Source organism: Chelonoidis abingdonii, chromosome 14 (assembly GCF_003597395.2).
Source record: "Chelonoidis abingdonii isolate Lonesome George chromosome 14, CheloAbing_2.0, whole genome shotgun sequence".
NCBI lineage: Eukaryota > Metazoa > Chordata > Testudines > Testudinidae > Chelonoidis > Chelonoidis abingdonii.
Window position 1 is genome coordinate 33133730 of NC_133782.1, and position 10307 is coordinate 33144036.

Below are 10307 nucleotides of genomic sequence, written 5' to 3' on the forward strand. Positions count from 1 at the left end.
GAGAGGTTGCGTTTTTATCGGCAGGCGTCCGCCTTCCTCGGCTCCCAGGATCCTTCGTTGCGACTGGAAAGCTAGCTATGGGTGTCTCCTGGACACACAACATATTTCAATCACAACCATATAGCAGAATATCATCATTCCATATACAGTGATAATACATATATTATGACAGAACAATCAGTTTGATACCTTGCAAGGCATGCTGTGTATGACATATCACAACCACATACCAATGATGAATATGGTGGTACAGGGTTCACACCAGGTCCCTGCAGTGTCCAGCCCTCTCACTTACCAAAGTTTGTTGCTTCTTTAAAGAGACAATACATTGCAGCTCATTAATTTAACTTCTATTTTACAAATACTGTTATGTCAATCACAGCACTGTACTGGTTAATGGTAAACATAAAACAAGTTTATTTAACAAAAAGACACAGGATTAACTGATACCAAGTATAAGGAATAACAATAGTAACTGTTACAAGTAAACAAAAGTAAAAATACACGTCTAAGACTGAACAATTGCAGCAAATTACAACCTTTGCCTAAGCAGATTTCTCACCTAAACTCAGTTCCAAGGGACTTCAACCCTCTTGGTTGAAGGATTCAGTGTTCTGTGATTTCAAGAGCTCTGGAACCTTTAATCCCCAAGTGATGAATACTAAAGTAGCTTTCTGTTTAGATCTCCCAAAGTTCATTGACCCTGTTACAAGAGACAGGAAGGCTTCCTGCTGTTCTTCACTTCCTGTTGACTTCCTATTCCCCTGCTGATTCATACGTAAATGAGGCTTCCGTTGTTTTGATTCATAATGCTTAATATACACTGGAACTATACAGTCCATGCTTGACCTATTCTTTACCTCATCTCTACATTCATAACTTATCTTGTCCATTGGTATCTAGTTCATAGTAAATGATTCTGTGGGTGTTCTGCCTCTTTTCTTAGCTGGATCAGGCATTCTGTCTTTTTAGCCTACTGACCTATTTACTGATCTATGTTGCACAAAATGTTCTGTTTTCAGCCTAATAATCTGTTTACCTCCCTAATTCTATCTTCCAAGAAGTGATGCCTCTCTCCATGTGTTAATTACTCATGTCAGAGCAGGCCTCAGCTAAAGATAGCTGCCATCCCTCCAGTCTAGGAGAAAACCTGTTTCTCCCTCTGTTTGGTCACAGACTTTAAAGGATAATATTAGTGAGTCTCCATAATTCCTCATGTAATGTTAATGCAGACATTTCACAATGATCTCACTCAACAGTGTGTCAGAGGCTTTCATAAAAGTCCTTACTCAATACGATTTTATAATACAGTAATGTTGTTGTATACAATCAGTTGAAGTTCCTTTGACGTTCAAACACCCTGTTGATAGCCCAATAACCCTTTGAAATGTATTCATTGAAAACAAGCCCAGACCAAGCTTCTCTTGACTGCTGGGCTGTAGATGTGATAACGTCATCCCAGAGTTTATTGATCCTGTTTCAAGAGGCAAGAAGACTTCCTGGGGGTCCATTCCCTCATTGAGATTGGTAAGTATTCATCTTTCCCTGCTTGCTCTCCTGATGGCTTTGTTTATATTGCATGTAAATGTACTTTTCTTTGGTTTTGGCCACACCCTTCCTAATTTACACTGGAGACACATCCAAGCAGGTGGAACCACAAATCCGTTGTCTGGAACAAACATGGCTTATGCACTACTTGCCACACACATTTTAAGAACACATTTGCAGCACATATCTCCATAGTCCTCTGTGGCCTTACCATACATGCAGTAGAACCTCAGAGTTATGAACATCAGAGTTACAAACTGATTGGTCAACCATGCACCTCATTGTAACCAGAAGTATGCAATCAGGCACCAGCAGAGACAAAAAAAAAAAAAAATCAAATACAGTACAGTACTGTGTTAGATGTAAACTATTAAAAAAATAAAGAGAAAGTTTAAATAAAAGATTTGACATGGTAAGGAAACTGTTTATGTGCTTGTTTCATTTAAATTAAGATGGTTAAAAGCAGCATTTTTCTTCTGCATAGTAAAATTTCAGAGCTGTATTAGGTCAATGTTCAGTTGTAAACTTTTGAAAGAACCACCATAATGTTTTGTTCAGTGTTACAGCAACCTCCATTTCTGAGGTGTTAGTAACTCTGAGGTTCTATTGTACATCACACATTGATTTTCAGGACTAGCGTGTTACAAGTTTGTATATGATGCCTACATGACACTTTTTAGATATAGTTTATGACAATAGTGTGTTAGGTACAGTGAGTTTGTCAGGCCCGACGACAGAGTACTGAACCACCAACAGGCCTCTATATGTCACAAACACAAGAAGAAATCTATAGTCAGCAGAGTTAAGGACAAGAAGAAGGAATTTTTAACCGTATTAGGAACAAAATAGTCCTAACAATGATATTGGTCTATTATTAGATGGAAATGGTAGAATTACCAATACTAGTGTAGAAAAGGCGGAAGAGTTCAATACGTATTTCTGTTCTCTATTTGTGGAAAAAACAGATGATATAGTCTCATCATGTGGTGATAACAACACTCTTTCCATTCCAGTAGTATCTCTGGAAGATGTTAAATAGAAGCTACTAACGTTAGACTTTAAAAAAAACAAACAGGTCCAGATAACTTGCATCCAAGAGTTTTAAAAGAACTAGCAGAGGAGCTTGCTGGACCATTAATGTTGATTTTCAATAATCTTGGAGCACTGGGAAAGTTCCAGAAAACTGGAAGAAAGCTAATTTGTGCCAATTTTTAAAAAAGATAAAATGGATGACCTGCATAATTATAGGCCTGTCAGTTTGATATCAATCCCAGGGAAAATAATGAAGCATCTGATACAGGACTTAGTTAATAAAGAATTAAAGGAGGGTATTGTAATTAATGTAAATCAACATGGGTTTTTATGGAAAATAGATCCTGTCAAACTATCTATCTTTTATTGATGAGATTACAAGTTTGGTTGATAAAGGTTACACTGTTGATGTAATAGACTTCTGTAAGGCGTTTGCCTCTGTACTGCACAACATTTGATTGAAAATAGAATGATACAAAATTAAAATGGCACACATTAAATGGATAAAAAAAGCTGGCTAACTGATCAGTCTCAAAATGTAACTGTAAATGGGGAATCATCATTGGGCAGGCATGCTTCCAGTGGAGTACTGCCTGGGTCTGTTCTTGGCCCTAAAATATTTAACATTTTTATCAATGACCTGGAAGAACATATAAAATCGTTACTGATAAAGTTTGCAGGTGACACAAAAAGTGGGGAAGTGGTAAATAATAATCAAAATGACAGGTAACTGATTCAGAGCAATCTGGATTGCTTGGTTAACTGGGTGCAAGCAAACAATATGTCTTTTAGTACAGCTAAATGCAAATACATACATCTAGAAACAAAAAATGTAAGCCATACTTACAGGATAGAGGACTCTATCCTGGGAAGCAGTGACTCTGAAAAAGATTTCTGGGTCATGGTGGACAGTCAGCTGAACATGTAGTCCCAGTGTGATCATAAATATCATAGAAGATTACGGTTGGAAGAGACCTCAGGAGGTCATCTAATCCAACCCTCTGCTCAGAGCAGGACCAACTCCAGCTAAATCATCCCAGCCAGGGCTTGTCAAGCCGAGCTTTAAAAACCTCTAAGGATGGAGATTCCACCACCTCCCTAGGTAACCTATTCCAGTGCTTCATCACCCTCCTAGTGAAATAGTTTACCTAATATCCAACCTGGACCTTCCACACTGCAATTTGAGACCATTGCTCCTTATTCTGTCATCTGCCACCAATGAGAACTGCCTAGCTCCATCCTCTTTGGAACCCCCCTTCAGGTAGCTGAAGGCTGCTTTCTTTTCTGCAGACTAAATAAGCCCAGTTGCCTCAGCCTTTCCTCATAAATCATGTGCCTCAGCTCCCTGATCATTTTCATTGCCCTCTGCTGGACTCTCTCCAATTCGTCCACATCTTTTCTGTAGTGGGGGGACCCAAAACTGGAGGCAATACTCCAGATGTGGCCTCACCAATGCTGAATAGAGGGGAATAATCATTTCCCTCGATCTGCTGGCAATGCTCCTACTAATGCAGCCCAATATGCCGTTAGCCTTTGATACCAGTCAGCTCTGTGTTCTTGGGGAACCAGGGTGCAGTATCCAGCCTGATTCATGAAAGACATCTCCCACCCCAGCCTCTACTTAAACCAAAACCCATCAGAGGAAAAAACTTGCAGAAAGCAGTGAAGAGCATTGAAAGACACTCCTAGACCCCTTCTGACAAGTGTGGCAAAATTAAGACATTTCTGTTAGCATACAGAAAGAAGAACAGAGACAACTCCCCTAGCCTCACCTGCATGAAAGATGGGACAGGGAGACATCTCAATTTGCATACAGAATGGAGAACAGAGAACTGCACTGAACTCTGGGACTAGAAAAATCAGGGAAGCACTGCATCCTGGGAATCTCTGCTCCAGATGCTAATGAACCTATGCCTGCACACACCCAGCTCTGCACTTATCAGATCAATTCTAGTAATGAATCCTTCATTGCTATCCAAAATACTGAAGCAGCCTAGTTGCATTGTGAGCTCCCTGGAAGAAAACACCACCCATAGCCAAGAGTGATCAGCTCCTATTGTCTAGCCTAAAGAAAACCCTTAAGTCATCAGTTTACCCATAAACAAATCTAGTGTTCTCCCTTGAACCACTGTATTTTTTCTACAAAAATCCCTACTCACGCTATAGTCAGGGTTCTGATGCTTAGATCCAAACTGTGCATCAGTTCCACTGGGACTCCATATTCTCCTAACTGATCATGCTGAGGACTCTGCGTGTCTCATACCTCAGGATCCTGAGCTACCACCATCACCTAGGAACCCCGACCAGTTCAAGCTTCAGGGAGCAGTAAGATCCTCTTCTCTTTCTCTCTCTCTCTCTCTGTTTTCCTTTCTACCTTAGGTATTAATCTAACATAATGTATGTTATGTTGGTTTAGCCCTCCTTGTGTAGTTATCACTATTATTCAATAAATAACTTTTATGGTTAAGTTAGTTGCTTCTTGCTCTCTTGCTGAACTTTACTTTTTTGTGTTTTTAGCTTCCCCCATTCACTCTACAGCAACACTTCTTTTACCTCAACTAAAGATCCCTGCAGTGCCCAAAATACTGTGGGGTTTGCTCATCAAGTAGGTTACTGCCAGTACAATTGTGATGTGAGAGTGGGGATAGGGACGTGCTGAATCTGGGACACAAAGGGTAACAGCTTGAAAGTGCTGCTTGACCCAGTCATAGAATCATAGAATATCAGGGTTGGAAGGAACCTCAGGAGGTCATCTAGTCCAACCCCCTGCTCAAAGCAGGACCAATTCCCAACTAAATCATCCCAGCCAGGGCTTTGTCAAGCCTGACCTTAAAAACCTCTAAGGAAGGAGATTCCACCACCTCCCTAGGTAACCCATTCCAGTGGTATATGATGCAAATGAAATGAATGCTAATACAAACAAGAAAAATAGAAGCAGTGGAGTGTAGATAGGCCTCGCCTGACATGAATAATTGAACATGGGGAAGGCCTCATTTCTTGGGAGACAGGATTAGGGAGGTAAATGGATCATTTGTGTTAAGATAAGAAAATGGGTCAGTTAGCTAAGAGACAGACTGTCTGTCTGAGCTAGCTAAGGGAAGAGAAGGAATGCCCAGGGAACCATTTACTAAGAACAAGATAAAAATGGACAAGATAAGTCAGGAATATAAAGATGAAGTAAAGTGTAGGTCGAGCATGGACTGTGCATGCTGTACATGGTTCCTACAGAGAAACCGAGCCAATCCAAAAATGTGTGATGTAAATTCTAGTAAATGTAATGAGATGCGTAAATGTATATGAAAGGGAGAGAGTTTCTGTGTAAATATGGATCTGTGATGTATCCTGTGTCCATGCCCTGCATTTGAGTCTGTTCAACCCAGCATATCATTGCTATATCCAAATAAAGATACCTGAGTGACAAAGGCTGGAGTCGAACTGAGCTCCTCGAAGGAGGCCAGGGGCATATAAGGAGAGGCAGCTTGAAAGTACTGCTTCCTCCAGCCCAGTGAGTCCAAAGAAGTATAAGGGGTCAGTTTGACAGTGCTGATTGACCCAGTCTGTTCAGACTTGCTCTGTTAATGTATGTGTGTGTGTTCATCTGGTTTTGGGGCTGGAGGAACCCAGCCCTAGGGAACCTAGGTCCCGCAGGATAGCTCCATTGGGAGGAGCCTTGCAGAAGGGAGAAGTAGAGCTCCATATAAAAACACAAGTGACACAAGCAGTACATTGACAGAATTACAGAACACCCTGGCCCCCCTCCCAGAAGAGTAACCTGAATAAATAAGCATACCCCAAAGTAATGGACAAATCTGGTAACACCTTCCAGGCAACAAGGGCACACAATTCTTGTCCACTGTAATTCCCAGGTCCTTTTCGGCAGAACTCCTGCTTAGCCAGTCGGTCCCCAGACTGGAGCAGTGCATGGGATTCTTCTGTCCTAAGTGCAGGACTCTGCACTTGTCCTTGTTGAATCTCATCAGATTTCTTTGGGCTCAATCCTCCAATTTGTCTAGGTCACTTTGGACCCTATGCCTATTCTCCAGCATATCGACCTCTCCCCCTAGCTTAATGTCATCCATGAACTTGCTGAAGGTGCAATCCATCTCATCATACAGATCATTAATGAAGATGTTGAACAAAACTGTCCCCAGGACTGACCCCTGGGCAGGGGCAGCTCTAGACATTTTGCCGCCTCAAGCACGGAGGGTCCAATGGTCCCGCAGCTTTGGCGGACCTTCCGCAAGTGTGCCTGAGGGAGGTCCACTGAAGCCGCGGGACCAGCAGACTCTCTGCAGGCACGCCTGCAGGAGGTCCACCAGAGCCGCGGGACCAGTGGACCCTCCGCAGGCAAGCCACTGAAGGCACCCTGCCTGCCGCCCTAGCAGTGACCGGCAGAGCACCCCCCATAGCTTGCCGCCCCAGGCACGTGCTTGGAGAGCTGGTCCCTGGAGCCATCCCTGCCTCTGGGGCACTCCACTTAATGCCAGCTGCCAACTAGATATCGAGCTATTGATCACTACCGGTTAAGCCCGACAATCTAGCCAGCTTTCTATCCACCTTACAGTCCATTCATCCAATCCATACTATTTTAATTTGCTGACAAGAATACTATGGGAGACCATCTAAAGGCCAAGCTGCTCTCACTCTCCACCTCAGGGTGGAGCTGTGTTCATCCTCCATCAGTTTTGTGTTGCAGAAACACAACTCAAGACGACAAAGTTAATGGAACTTTAGAACACACAGGAGACAGGAAGATAGGAGCTAACTCCTCTAATCACCCACATAGATCCTACCTTCTTCTGGGGAGCACACATTACATACACCCTAATGTCATGGGCTACTAATTTCCCCATCCTGCAAGCAGTTATGTTCTCCTGTCACCAGCACACATAGGTAGTCAAAAACCTTTTCTTGGTAACCCTGTCCCACTTAACTCAGGAGGGACCTGTCTCCAGTCAGGAGGACTAGACTTAAAACTCTAGGTGGACACTTATCTCAGAGATGGCAGCAACTGCTCTGCTCCCAGCTGGACCACTGTTTCCTGGAGCCATCTGTCCCAAACAGGGTGGACTTACCTGGTCTCTATTTCTCAAGTCTCATCTCAGATCTTCCTATGGCAGAACACAAACCACAAAAGGAGAAGTTATGGCCAGAGACTGCAATGGCAGGAGCTCATGCATGCTTCTCTGAAGGGATCTCTCCGACACCCCCATCCACAGCACTCCTGCATCCAGTCAGCTGGATGTACCCAAACTGTGAAAAACAGCACCTGAAACAGTCACTGCTCAAAGGAAACTATTACCCCTCTCCCTTCTTTTTATCCCCAGAGCAGGTTGTCCCTGGCTAAGAGGCTCATGTTGTCAGAAGGAAACCAAGATCAAGTACAGAGAAGGAGAAAATGGTGACCAGTGACTCCAACCCACCAACGTGTAAGAGGAGCCAAAAGAGGACTGAGCATCTCTGATTACAGGCAGGTCATTCTCCTGGGAACCAATCTTCCTCCAGGGAAGATGCATACCCTGCTTAACTGTTGGGACTGAAAAGTTTGATAGTCGTAATAATATGAAAACAATCCTGTTCTTCAGGGTAAATGAACTGTACATATAGCACTGACATGACCAGCTTCAGTTATCTTCCCAGATTAAAAAGGCTTAACCTTGTCTTAGAGAAAAATACTTTATAGTTACATCATTTTTAGCCAAGCTTTCCAATTAATATCTTAACTCTCACATTGGCTGCCAGTTAAATATAGGATAATTGTTTGAAATGTGTAAATATTAAAGAGCTTTAGTTATTGCTTGAGAACAAGTTCAGTTTGAAAGGTAGTTTATAACCAATTTATTAATAATTTGGAGCTTCCCTGAAAGCTTTTATTACCCCAGACAAGGAATAATCACCAGTAAAAACCAATGTCTTCATTTTAATGTCAAAGTGTTACTTCACACATTATCATCTTAAGTCAGGAGGATTGGGGGCGACTGTTTATATATTTAGCACAGAACACATGATTTTATGTACTTATGTAGCATTTGTATGCTTGGACATAGGGATGAGGCTACTGAAATAGTAACGCAAATAGGGTGAGGCAGTGAAATTGTGGTACATTCCCTAAAGCCTCTATCACACACATACACCTACTAGCAAATAGAAGCCTCTCCAATACACAAGGGCAGCTCCAGGCACCAGCACGCCAAGCATGTATCTGGGGCGAAAAGCCACAGGGAGCGCTCTGCTGGTCGCTGCAAGGGCAGCAGGCAGTTTGCCTTCAGCAGCATGCCTGCGGAGGGTCCGCTGCTCCTGCGGCTTTGGCGGACCTCCCACAGGCATGCCGCCGAATCCAGGGGACCGGGGACCTCCCACATGCAAGCCGCCGAAGGCAGCCTGCCTGCCGTGCTTGGGGCGGCAAAATACTTAGAGCCACTCCTGCCAACACATCATCAAGGATCTATAACCTATCCTGGAAGGTTTGCTCTCACAAACCTTGGGAGGCAGACCAGTCCTTGCTTACAGACAGCCCCTCAATCTCAGCCCCCCAATACTCACCAGCAACCACACACTAGAAACACCAACCCAGGAACCGTCCCCTGCAACAAACCCCATTGCCAACTCTGTCACATATCTACTCAAGTGACACCATCACAGGACCTAACCACATCAGCCACACCATAAGGGGCTTGTTCACTTACACATCCACTAATGTGATATATGCCATCATTTGCCAGCAATGCCCCTCTGCCGCATACATTGGCCAAACTGGACAGTCTCTATGCAAAAGAATAAATGTACACAAAGTAGATGTGAAGAATTATAACATCAAAAAAAAAGTGGCAAAGAGTCCTGTGGCACCTTATAGACTAACAGTGGGAGAGCACTTTAACCTCCCTGGACTCTCAATTTCAGACTTAAAAGTGGCCATTCTTCAACAAAAAAACTTCAAAAACAGACTTCAAAGAGAAAATCCAGAACTGGAATTCATTTGCAAACTTGACACCATCAAATTAGGCCTGAATAAAGACTGGGAATGGCTGGGTCACTACAAGAAGTAATCTCTCATCAACTGTTAGGTATGGGCCATCCACCCTGATGGAATTGGCATCCTTACACTGTTACTCTGTTGACATTCACACCTTCTTGTCTACTGTTGGGAATGGGACACTTCCACCCTAACTGAATCATTGACTCCCCCACTTAGTAAGGCAACTTCCATCTTTTCCTGTGCTGTATATTTATGTCTGCCTACTGTGATTTTCACTCCATGCATCTGAAGAAGTGGGTCATTGCCCACAAAAGCTCATGCTGTAATAAATTTGTTAGTCTTTAAGGTGCCACAAGATTCCTCGTTGTTTTTACTAGCAAACAGGTATTGGAATAAATCCTCTGCTTGTTTCCCCACATGTGACATAGGTATGACCACCTTGGCTTAACCATGAGTTCTTGCATGATCTAAAAAAATAAAAAGGAGTCATATAAAAAATGGAAACTAGGACAAATTACAAAGGATGAATATACACAAACAGCACAGGAATGCAGAGGCAAGATTAGAAAGGCAAAGGCACAAAATGAGCTCAAACTAGCTATGGGAATAAAGGGAAACCAGAAGACTTTTTATCAATACATTAGAAGCAAGAGAAAGACCAAGGACAGGGTAGGCCCACTGCTCAGTGAGAAGGGAGAAACAGTAACAGGAAACTTGAAAATGGCAGAGATGCTTAATGACTTCTTTGTTT